At 52.6% G+C, this 11,870-nt stretch overlaps 1 protein-coding gene across 2 annotated transcripts in view; it reads right to left on the reverse strand.

Moving 5' to 3' along the window:
* LOC144952339 (transmembrane protein 255B-like) overlaps positions 1 to 5,515 on the reverse strand; it is a 39,335-nt gene extending 33,820 nt beyond the window's left edge. For both annotated transcript variants that reach the window (XM_078882712.1, XM_078882710.1), the window contains exon 1: positions 5,479 to 5,515. The gene's annotated coding sequence lies outside the window, so the exon portion shown is untranslated. The remainder of the gene's footprint in view (positions 1 to 5,478) is intronic.
* Between the last annotated feature and the right edge of the window lie 6,355 nt (positions 5,516 to 11,870).

Consider the following 11,870-nt stretch of genomic DNA (forward strand, 5'->3'; position numbering starts at 1 on the left):
CGGCCTCCATAGCGTGCTTGCTACTCGCTACTAACAGCACTTGCCCCAACAGCCTGTCAGAGGCTATCCGAGGGATCTTTGTCTTCGTGTGTCCCTGTGTCTGTGTGGTAAAGGTGCTGCTGCAAACTCGCCCACAGCACTTGCCCCAACAGCCTGTCAGAGGCTATCCGAGGGATCTTTGTCTTCGTGTGTCCCTGTGTCTGTGTGGTAAAGGTGCTGCTGCAAACTCGCCCACAGCACTTGCCCCAACAGCCTGTCAGAGGCTATCCGAGGGATCTTTGTCTGTGTGTGTCGCTGTGTCTGTGTGGTAAAGGTGCTGCTGCAAACTCGCCCACAGCACTTGCCCCAACAGCCTGTCAGAGGCTATCCGGGGGACCTTTGCCTTTCGAGGGTTTGGCAGCTCTGGTAAATTTAGCCGCTCGTCGACTGCGTTGGTTTGGGGCCGATGAGTTTCGGGGTAAGCGGATCGTGGCGCACGGAGGTGGTGGGGGTGGGGGGTGAGGGTGGGGGTGAGGGGGTGAGGGTGAGGGTGGGGGTGAGGGTGGGGGTGAGGGAGGTGAGGGTGGGGGTGAGGGTGGGGGGTGAGGGTGGGGGGTGAGGGTGGGGGGGTGGGGGTGAGGGTGGGGGTGAGGGTGGGGGTGAGGGTGGGGGTGAGGGTGGGGGTGGGGGTGAGGGTGGGGGTGAGGGTGGGGGTGGGGGTGAGGGTGGGGGTGAGGGGGTCAGGGTGAGGGTGGGGGTGAGGGTGGGGGTGAGGGTGGGGGTGGGGGTGGGGGGTGAGGGTGGGGGTGAGGGTGGGGGTGAGGGTGGGGGTGAGGGTGGGGGTGAGGGTGGGGGTGAGGGGGGTGAGGGTGGGGGGTGAGGGGGGTGAGGGGGTATGGGGTTAGGGGGTAGGGAGTGAGGATTTAGGGGGGTAGGGCTGCCTTTAAATCCATCATACTCACGACTCCACCACATTCCTTCAGGGGGTTAGCGGAGTTCACGATGGCCGCGTCGGAGACACTGAGAGGCTGGGTTCGAGCCCTGGGTCTGGGTGTCTCTCTCTCTAAGTGGGTTCACGATGGCCGTGTCGGAGACACTGAGAGGCTGGGTTCGAGCCCTGGGTCTGGGTGTCTCTCTCAGTGGGTTCACGATGGCCGCGTCGGAGACACTGAGAGGCTGGGTTCGAGCCCTGGGTCTGGGTGTCTCTCTCTAAGTGGGTTCACGATGACCGTGTCGGAGACACTGAGAGGCTGGGTTCGAGCCCTGGGTCTGGGTGTCTCTCTCTCAGGGGGTTCACGATGGCCGCGTCGGAGACACTGAGAGGCTGGTTTCGAGCCCTGGGTCTGGGTGTCTCTCTCTAAGTGGGTTCACGATGACCGTGTCGGAGACACTGAGAGGCTGGGTTCGAGCCCTGGGTCTGGGTGTCTCTCTCTCAGTGGGTTCACGATGGCCGTTTTGGAGACACTGAGAGGCTGGGTTCGAGCCCTGGGTCTGGGTGTCTCTCTCTCAGTGGGCTCACGATGGCCGTGTCGGAGACACTGAGAGGCTGGGTTCGAGCCCTGGGTCTGGGTGTCTCTCTCTCAGTGGGTTCACGATGGCCGTTTTGGAGACACTGAGAGGCTGGGTTCGAGCCCTGGGTCTGGGTGTCTCTCTCTAAGTGGGTTCACGATGACCGTGTCAGAGACACTGAGAGGCTGGGTTCGAGCCCTGGGTCTGGGTGTCTCTCTCTCAGTGGGTTCACGATGGCCGTTTTGGAGACACTGAGAGGCTGGGTTCGAGTCCTGGGTCTGGGTGTCTCTCTCTCAGTGGGTTCTTAGATTCGTTCGGTAAAATAATAAAAAATTAATAAAAAAATAATAGAAAAGAATAATAAAATAAAAAATTTTACGAAAAACAATAATACAAATATTTAAATCATATTAAAATACTTGTGCTGTGTTTAAAAATAATAATACAAATAATATAAAATGTATAATAAAATAATAAAAATACTAGCAAAAATAAAAATAAAAAAATAAAAATAAAAAATACATATAACAATAAAAAAATAATTAAAACAAAAAAATAATAAAATGACGTCAAATAAGTTTTTTCATTTCCATTCTTTGATTTTTATTCCGTTTATTTTCATCATATTTTTCTATCTACGTGACTTTCACCGAAAGAGCCAAGGGATATGGGGCCAAGCGGGTGCGATGGGATCTCCGTGTATCAGAGGTCGCAAACGGGTTTTGATTCCTTACCCGGCTACCCGTACCCGGCCGCACCAGGGTCGCAAACGGGTACCCGTACCCTACCCGATACCCGGCTACCCGTACCCGGCCGGGTATCGGGTAGGGTACGGGTACCCGATTGCGACCTCTGGGATGAAGCCATGTTGCAGGCGCGGGTGGGTTGATTCTAGGAACTTGAATTGTGAGAAGAGACAAGACGTTGGGAAATGAGTGACACACGGTGACTCACCAGTGACTCACGGCCTACCCGTACCCGGCCGCACCAGGGTCGCAAACGGCTACCCGTACCCGGTCGGGTACGGGTAGCCGGGTATCGGGTAGGGTACGGGTATCGGGTAGGGTACGGGTATCGGGTAGGGTTCGGGTATCGGGTACCCGATTGCGACCTCTGCCGTTCGTGCTGGAGAGAGGTTGGTCAGCACCTGCAGTGCCCTCTGGTGGCAAACGCGGGGTATTGAACCGATCGATGTGTGAACATTACCGCGTTATGTGTTCGTTCTTTCGGTAAAGTCGCGTGGATAGGAAATATATATGTAACAAAAACAAACACATTGTCCTGCGGAGGGAGCTGGTAGCAACGTTGGGTTGCTCGGTCAATGGCCTGCAGGGTCAACGGCGGCGTGGTGTATTCCGCAAATATGTCCGACTGTGAGGGCGGGCACAAGCCGGCGTGAGTAGGTTAAACGTTGAAGTGTATAAGGGCACCACGGGGTGACCAGCCCCTCCCTCCCCACCCAGCCCCACCCCTCCCACCCCCCACCCAGCCCCACCCTCCCCACCCAGCCCCTCCCCACCCAGCCCCTCTCCACCCTCCCCACCCAGCCCCACCCTCCACACCCAGCCCCACACTACCCTCCCCACCCAGCCCCTCCCCACCCAGCCCCTCCCCACCCAGCCCCTCCCTCCCCACCCAGCCCCTCCCTCCCCACCCAGCCCCTCCCTGCACGACGGACACAATAATCCCCTGTGGGCTGGTGTAACCAGGAGGTTCCTACCAGTGAAAGTGAATCAACACATCGCGAACGGTCGTCGTCAGGAAAAGGGGTTAGAAGCCCCTAAAGTCAAACTCTCGATTTCAAGCTTTCGTGACTGCAGGCGTTCATCTTCTTGGTTCTCTCGGTAAAGTCACGTAGAAGGGAAGCAATAAAATAATTAACAAAAATATAGAACAATAAAAATTCTCACGACGTTTCGACTGCAACACAAGCAATCGTCATCAGGCGTGACATCCACAGCTGCGGATTTCACGCCTGATGATGATTGCGTGTGATAAAGGTTTGGTGGTGGTGGTGGACGGAGTCCAAGTGCCATCAGCAGCACCAGGAGCATGGACGGTGCAACAGCAATGCCAATGCAGCGGCAATGCCAATGTAGCAGCAATGCAGCGGCAATGCCAATGTAGCAGCAATGCAGCGGCAATGCCAATGTAGCAGCAATGCAGCGGCAATGCCAATGTAGCAGCAATGCCAATGTAGCAGCAATGCAGCGGCAATGCCAATGTAGCAGCAATGCAGCGGCAATGCCAATGTAGCAGCAATGCAGCGGCAATGCCAATGTAGCAGCAATGCCAATGTAGCAGCAATGCAGCAGCAATGCCAATGTAGCAGCAATGCAGCGGCAATGCCAATGTAGCAGCAATGCCAATGTAGCAGCAATGTAGCAGCAATGCCAATGTAGCGGAAATGCCAATGTAGCAGCAATGCAGCAGCAATGCCAATGTAGCAGCAATGCCAATGTAGCAGCAATGCCAATGTAGCAGCAATGCCAATGTAGCAGCAATGCCAATGTAGCAGCAATGCAGCGGCAATGCCAATGTAGCAGCAATGCCAATGTAGCAGCAATGCCAATGTAGCAGCAATGCCAATGTAGCAGCAATGCCAATGTAGCAGCAATGCCAATGTAGCAGCAATGCCAATGTAGCAGCAATGCAGCGGCAATGCCAATGTAGCAGCAATGCCAATGTAGCAGCAATGCAGCGGCAATGCCAATGTAGCAGCAATGCCAATGTAGCAGCAATGCCAATGTAGCAGCAATGCCAATGTAGCAGCAATGCAGCGGCAATGCCAATGTAGCAGCAATGCCAATGTAGCAGCAATGCCAATGTAGCAGCAATGCCAATGTAGCAGCAATGCCAATGTAGCAGCAATGCCAATGTAGCAGCAATGCCAATGTAGCAGCAATGCCAATGTAGCAGCAATGCCAATGTAGCAGCAATGCCAATGTAGCAGCAATGCCAATGTAGCAGCAATGCCAATGTAGCAGCAATGCCAATGTAGCAGCAATGCCAATGTAGCAGCAATGTAGTGGCAATGCCAATGTAGCAGCAATGCAGCGGCAATGCCAATGCAGAGGCAATGCCAATGCAGTGTATAGTGTAGTGTAGTGTGTAGTGTATAGTGTAGTGTATAGTGCAGTATATAGTAGTGTATAGTGTAGTGTAATGTATAGTGCAGTATATAGTAGTGTATAGTGTAGTGTAATGTATAGTGTAGTGTATAGTGTAATGTAGTGTGTAGCAGAGGTGTGGACTCGAGTCATGTGACTTGGACTCGAGTCAGACTCGAGTCATGAATTTGATGACTTGCGACTCGACTTGGACTTGCATAACAATGACTTTGTCCCACCTCTGGTGTGTAGTGTATAGTAGTGTATAGTGTAATGTAGTGTATAATGTAGTGTATAGTAGTGTATAGTGTAGTGTATAATGTAGTGTATAGTGTAGTGTAAAGTAGTGTATAGTGTAGTGTAATGTATAGTGTAGTGTATAGTGTAATGTAGTGTGTAGTGTATAGTAGTGTATAGTGTAATGTAGTGTATAATGTAGTGTATAGTAGTGTATAGTGTAGTGTATAATGTAGTGTATAGTGTAGTGTAAAGTAGTGTATAGTGTAGTGTATAGTGTAGTGTATAGTGTAGTGTATAGTAGTGTATAGTGTAGTGTATAGTGTAGTGTATAGTAGTGTATATTAATGTGTAGTGTAGTGTATAGTGTAGTGTATAGTGTAGTGTATAGTAGTGTATATTAGTGTATAATGTAGTGTATAGTAGTGTATAGTGTAGTGTATAATGTAGTGTATAGTGTAGTGTAAAGTAGTGTATAGTGTAGTGTATAGTGTAGTGTATAGTGTAGTGTATAGTATTGTATAGTAGTGTATAGTGTAGTGTATAGTGTAGTGTATAGCAGTGTATATTAGTGTGTAGTGTAGTGTGTAGTGTAGTGCATAGTGTTGGAATGCATGCTCAGTGGGCGAGCTCGCGTGGTCACCTCGTGCAGTGCATGTCCACTCGACCGCACACCACCCCCACCACCCATCGCCCCGCCCCCCGCCTCTCGCCCCGCCCCTTGCCCCGCCCCTTCCTCTCGCCCCGCCCCCTCGTTTATCAAACGCCGGAAGTCGCCCGCCGGTGACGCACATCCGCTCTCGTCCGCAGCAACGCGCGCCGATTGGTCGGCGTCACCGTCGCGTGCGCCGGCGGTTGGCGGGAGAATTTTTTTTTGTTTTATTTTTTTGTTTTATTTTTTTGTTTTTTTTATTTAAATATTTTTTGTTTTTAATTTGTTTTATTTCGTTTTATTTCATTTTATTTCTAACTACGTGACTTTAGCGAAAGAACCAAAGAGTAGGGATTATTTTTATTTATTTTATTTATTACGCCCCCCCCTTTAGCCCCGCCCCCAGCCCCGCTCCTAACCACGCCCCCCACTCTCAGCTCCGCCCATCCGAAGCGGGGTTGTTGGTGAAGGGGGTGGTCGCGAAACGTCGGCGCCGGCTGCGGAGTTCCACCAGGCAAGGGCGACCTGGTCCTTGCGTGAGGAGGCGGAGGGGATAGCACGGGTGGGGTGGAGACACAGAGACACGGGGAGACACAGAGACACGGAGACACAGAGACACACAGAGAGAGAGACACGGGGAGATTCACAGAGAGAGACACGGGGACACACACAGAGAGACACGGGGAGATTCACAGAGAGAGAAAGACACGGGGACACACACAGAGAGACACGGGAAGACACAGAAACACACAGAGAGACACGGGGAGACACACAGAGAGACACGGGGAGACACACAGACACACACACACAGAGACACGGAGACACACACACAGAGAGACACAGAGAGACACGGGGAGACAGAGAGACACACGGGACACACAGAGAGAGACACGGGACACACAGAGAGACACGGAAACACACAGAGAGAGACACGGAGAAACACACAGAGAGAGACACGGAGACACACACAGAGAGACACACAGAGACACAGAGAGACACAAAGACACGGAGACACAGAGAGACACGGAGAGACACACAGAGAGACACGGGGAGACAGGAGCTCACTATCAACAGCACTTGCCCCTAAATTCTGTGCAGGCTATACTGAGTGGTCGGGGATCTTTGTCTTTGTCGATGTAAAGCTTTCGTGACTGCTCTGCAGGAATCCATCATCTCTGGTTCTTTCGGTAGTGACGTCACGTAGCCAATCTATTCTATTCCTACTTGACCTGACCGATATCAATTTCGATTTAAAGCTTTCGTGACTGCAGGGATTCATCTTCTTGGTTCTTTCGGTAAAGTCACGTAGATGGGAAATATTCAATAATAATGAAATAATAAAAATAAAACTATAAAATACAATTCTCAAACATAATCAAATACAATTGTGAGAATTGTATTTTATTTCGATTTAAAGCTTTCGTGACTGCAGGGATTCATCTTCTTGGTTCTTTCGGTAAAGTCACGTAGATGGGAAATATTCAATAATAATGAAATAATAAAAATAAAACTATAAAATACAATTCTCAAACATAATCAAATACAATTGTGAGAATTGTATTTTATTTCGATTTAAAGCTTTCGTGACTGCAGGGATTCATCTTCTTGGTTCTTTCGGTAAAGTCACGTAGATGGGAAATATTCAATAATAATGAAATAATAAAAATAAAACTATAAAATACAATTCTCAAACATAATCAAATACAATTGTGAGAATTGTATTTTATTTCGATTTAAAGCTTTCGTGACTGCAGGGATTCATCTTCTTGGTTCTTTCGGTAAAGTCACGTAGAAGGGAAATAATAAAATAATACAAATTCAACATAATAAAATACAATTCTCACGACGTTCCGACCACAACGCAAGCAGCCGTCCTCAGGTGAAGAACAAGCGTCTGTCGGAAAGACAGCGTCTGAATGAGCACCACCAGGCTTGGCAGCGTGTATTTAAGCTGCTGGGTTGGAGGGGGAAGAGCGCCTTGACAAAAGAATTTGCATATCAAGAGGAATTTAGCATATTTATGGGGAAATGCAGATATGGGATTAGACACTCCTTGTGGAATGCGTAGGAGGTGGGGAGAGGGGGGTTTCTTTGTCTTTGCTGCGTCTGCCCTCAACAGGAGCTCGCTGACAGCGTCAGGGACTCGGACCCCGGGGGGACCTCGGTGCTGTTCGCGATGAACGGTGGTACGAGCCGGACAGCGAACGGACACTCACTTGCTCACCCACTCACCCACCCACTCACTCACTCGCTCACCCACTCACCCACCCACTCACTCACTCGCTCACCCACTCACTCACCCATATACTCACCCACATACTCACTTGCTCACCCACTCACCCACCCACTCACTCACTCGCTCACCCACTCACTCACCCATATACTCACCCACATACTCACTTGCTCACCCACTCACCCACCCACTCACTCACTCGCTCACCCACTCACTCACCCATATACTCACCCACATACTCACTTGCTCACCCACTCACCCACCCACTCACTCACTCGCTCACCCACTCACTCACCCATATACTCACCCACATACTCACTCGCACACTCACCCACTCACTCACCCATATACTCACCCACATACTCACTCATATACTCACCCACTCACTCACCCATATACTCACCCACTCACTCACCCATATACTCACCCACATACTCATATACTCACCCACATACTCACTCACTCATATACTCACCCACTCACTCACCCACATACTCACTCATATACTCACCCACTCACTCACCCATATACTCACCCACATACTCATATACTCACCCACATACTCACTCATATACTCACCCACTCACTCACCCACATACTCACCCACTCACCCACTCACTCACCCACCCACTCACCCACACACACTCACACTCACTCACTCAGCCACACCAACAACCGCCATTCGCCACTAAGTGGCGGTGACGTCACCACGACGCTTGTGCCAGGCCATGTGCACCTTGAGGCTATCACGTGAAGTGTCGAACGCCCGCTGGCAGGAAGTCACGGGGCAGACCCAGCAGGTGCCACGGGTCGACTGATCGAGATGACCGAGATGACTGGCTGATGCACCACCTGTGCCCCCTACTGTACCAACTTGCTGTGCTTTAGCCACCCGGCGCTCCGCTCGTTGTTGTGAGCGTCGCTCCTCCGCCCTCCGTTGTTGTTGGAGGGCGACTGCCTCCAACTGCCCAGTAGCGTCCTTCACGAGCCTCCACCACAGAGGCCGATCATGACACCGCTGGTACCAGTCATCGGCAAGTCCACTCAGCTCCACGTCCTCCTGTACCACATCACTCCATCTCTTCTCCAGCCCGTGCCGCGCCCGTTTAGCCCCCTCGATCCGGCCGAACAAAAGCTGTTTAGGCATGCGGTGGCTGGGCATGCGGGCTACATGACCCAGCCAACGCAGCCTTGCCTGCCGTAGGAGCTCACCGATGGGACTTTGCCCAGATCTTTCAAGGATTTGTGAGCTCCTCACACAATCCAGCCTGGTTAAACCCAGGATGGATCGTAGGCAGGCCAGCCTAAATGTTTCCAACCGGCGAAGATGTTCCACTAGGGGGGTCCACGTTTCGCAAGCGTAGAGAAGGGAGGGAATGACCGTGGCCGAGAAGACCTGAAGCTTCGTGTGGAGCGACAGACCAGATAGCACACACACACTCAACCACACACTCACCCACACACTCACCCACACACTCACCCATATACTCACTCACCCACACACTCACCCACTCACCCATATACTCACCCACACACTCACCCTATCGCTCGCTCACCCGCTTGCCCACTCACCCACTCACTCGCTCGCTGACCCACTCGCTCACCCACTCACCCACCCACTCACTCACCCACCCACTCACTCACCCACTCACCCACCCACTCACCCACTCACTCACCCACACACTCACCCACACACTAACCCACACACTCACCCACTCACCCACTCACCCACCCACTCACCCACCCACCCACTCACCAACCCACCCACACACCCACCCACTCACCCACCCACACACTAACCCACACACTCACCCACCCACTCACCCACTCACTTACCCACTCACTCACCCACTCACCCACACACCCACCCACTCACCCACCCACACACTCACCCACTCACCCACCCACCAACTCACTCACCCACTCACCCACCCACTCACCCACCCACTCACCCACTCCCCCACCCACTCACCCACACACTCACCCACACACTCATCCATCCACTCACCCACCCACTCACCCATCCACTCACCCACCCACTCACCCACGCACTCACCCACTCACTCACCCACTCACCCACCCACTCACTCACCCACACACTCACCCACCCACTCACCCACACACTCAGCCACCCACGCACTCACCCACTCACCCACCCACTCACCCACCCACTCACCCACCCACTCACCCACGCACTCACCCACCCACTCACCCACCCACGCACCCACTCACCCACCCACGCACCCACTCACCCACGCACTCACCCACCCACTCATCCACCCACCCACTCACCCACCCATTCACCCACCCATTCACCCACCCATCCATCCACTCACTTATCCACCCATCCATCCACTCACTTACCCACTCACTTACCCACGCACTCACCCACGCACTCACCCACGCACTCACCCACCCACTCACTCACCCACTCACTCACCCACTCACCCACCCACTCATCCAACCACCCACCCACTCACCCATCCACCCACTCACCCACCCATCCACTCACTCACCCACCCATCCACTCACTCACCCATCCACCCACTCGCTCACCCACACACTCATTCGTGCACTGTGTGTGTACGTGTGGTGTGTGTGTGGTGTGTGTGTGGTGAGTGTGTGGTGTGTGCGTGGTGTGTGTGTGGTGTGTGTGTGTGGTGTGGTGTGTGTGGTGTGTGTGTGTGGTGAGTGTGTGGTGTGTGGTGTATGTGTGGTGTGTGTGTGTTGTGTATGTGTGTGTGGTGTGTGTGTGTGATGTGTGTGGTGTGTGTGTGTGGCGTGTGTGTGTGTGGCGTGTGTGTGGTGTGTGTATGTGGTGTGTGTGTGTGGCGTGTGTGTGGTGTGGTGTGTGTGTGTGGTGTGTGTGTGTGTGGTGTGTGTGTGTGGTGTGTGTGGTGTGTGTGTGTGGTGTGTGTGTGGTGTGTGTGTGTGGTGTGTGTGTGTGGCGTGTGTGTGTGTGTGTGGTGTGTGTGTGTGGTGTGTGTGTGTGGTGTGTGTGTGTGGTGTGTGTGTGGTGTGTGTGTGTGTGGTGTGTGTGTGTGGTGTGTGTGTGTGTGGTGTGTGTGTGTGGCGTGTGTGTGTGTGTGGTGTGTGTGTGTGGTGAGTGTGTGTGGTGTGTGTGTGTGTGGTGTGTGTGGTGTGTGTGTGTGGTGAGTGTGTGTGGTGTGTGTGGTGTGTGTGTGTGGTGTGTGTGTGGTGAGTGTGTGTGGTGAGTGTGTGTGTGTGTGGTGTGTGTGTGTGGTGTGTGTGTGGTGTGTGTGTGTGTGTGTGGCGTGTGTGTGTGTGGTGTGTGTGTGTGGTGTGTGTGTGTGGTGAGTGTGTGGTGTGTATGTGTGGTGTGTGTGTGTGGTGTGTGTGGTGTGTATGTGTGGTGTGTGTGTGTGGTGTGTGTGTGGTGTGTGTGTGTGGTGAGTGTGTGTGGTGTGTGTGTGTGGTGTGTGTGTGTGTGGTGTGTGTGGTGAGTGTGTGTGTGTGGTGTGTGTGTGGTGTGTATGTGTGGTGTGTGTGTGGTGTGTATGTGTGGTGTGTGTGTGTGGTGTGTGTGTGTGGTGAGTGTGTGTGGTGTGTGTGTGGTGTGTGTGTGTGGTGTGTGTGTGTGGTGTGTGTGTGGTGTGTGTGTGTGGTGTGTGTGTGTGGTGAGTGTGTGTGGTGTGTGTGTGTGGTGTGTGTGTGTGTGGCGTGTGTGTGTGGTGTGTGTGTGTGGTGTGTGTGTGTGGTGTGTGTGGTGTGTGTGTGGTGTGTGTGTGTGGTGTGTGTGGTGTGTGTGTGTGTGTGTGGTGTGTGTGTGGTGTGTGTGTGTGGTGTGTGTGGTGTGTGTGTGTGTGGCGTGTGTGTGTGGTGTGTGTGTGTGGTGTGTGTGTGTGGTGTGTGTGTGTGGTGTGTGTGTGGTGTGTGTGTGTGGTGTGTGTGGTGTGTGTGTGTGTGGCGTGTGTGGTGTGTGTGTGTGGTGTGTGTGGTGTGTGTGTGTGTGTGTGGCGTGTGTGTGTGTGTGGTGTGTGTGTGTGGTGAGTGTGTGTGGTGTGTGTGTGTGTGGTGTGTGTGGTGTGTGTGTGTGGTGAGTGTGTGTGGTGTGTGTGTGGTGAGTGTGTGTGGTGAGTGTGTGTGTGTGTGGTGTGTGTGTGTGGTGTGTGTGGTGTGTGTGTGGTGT

Source organism: Lampetra fluviatilis, chromosome 67 (genome assembly GCF_964198595.1).
Source record: "Lampetra fluviatilis chromosome 67, kcLamFluv1.1, whole genome shotgun sequence".
Lineage (NCBI taxonomy): Eukaryota > Metazoa > Chordata > Hyperoartia > Petromyzontiformes > Petromyzontidae > Lampetra > Lampetra fluviatilis.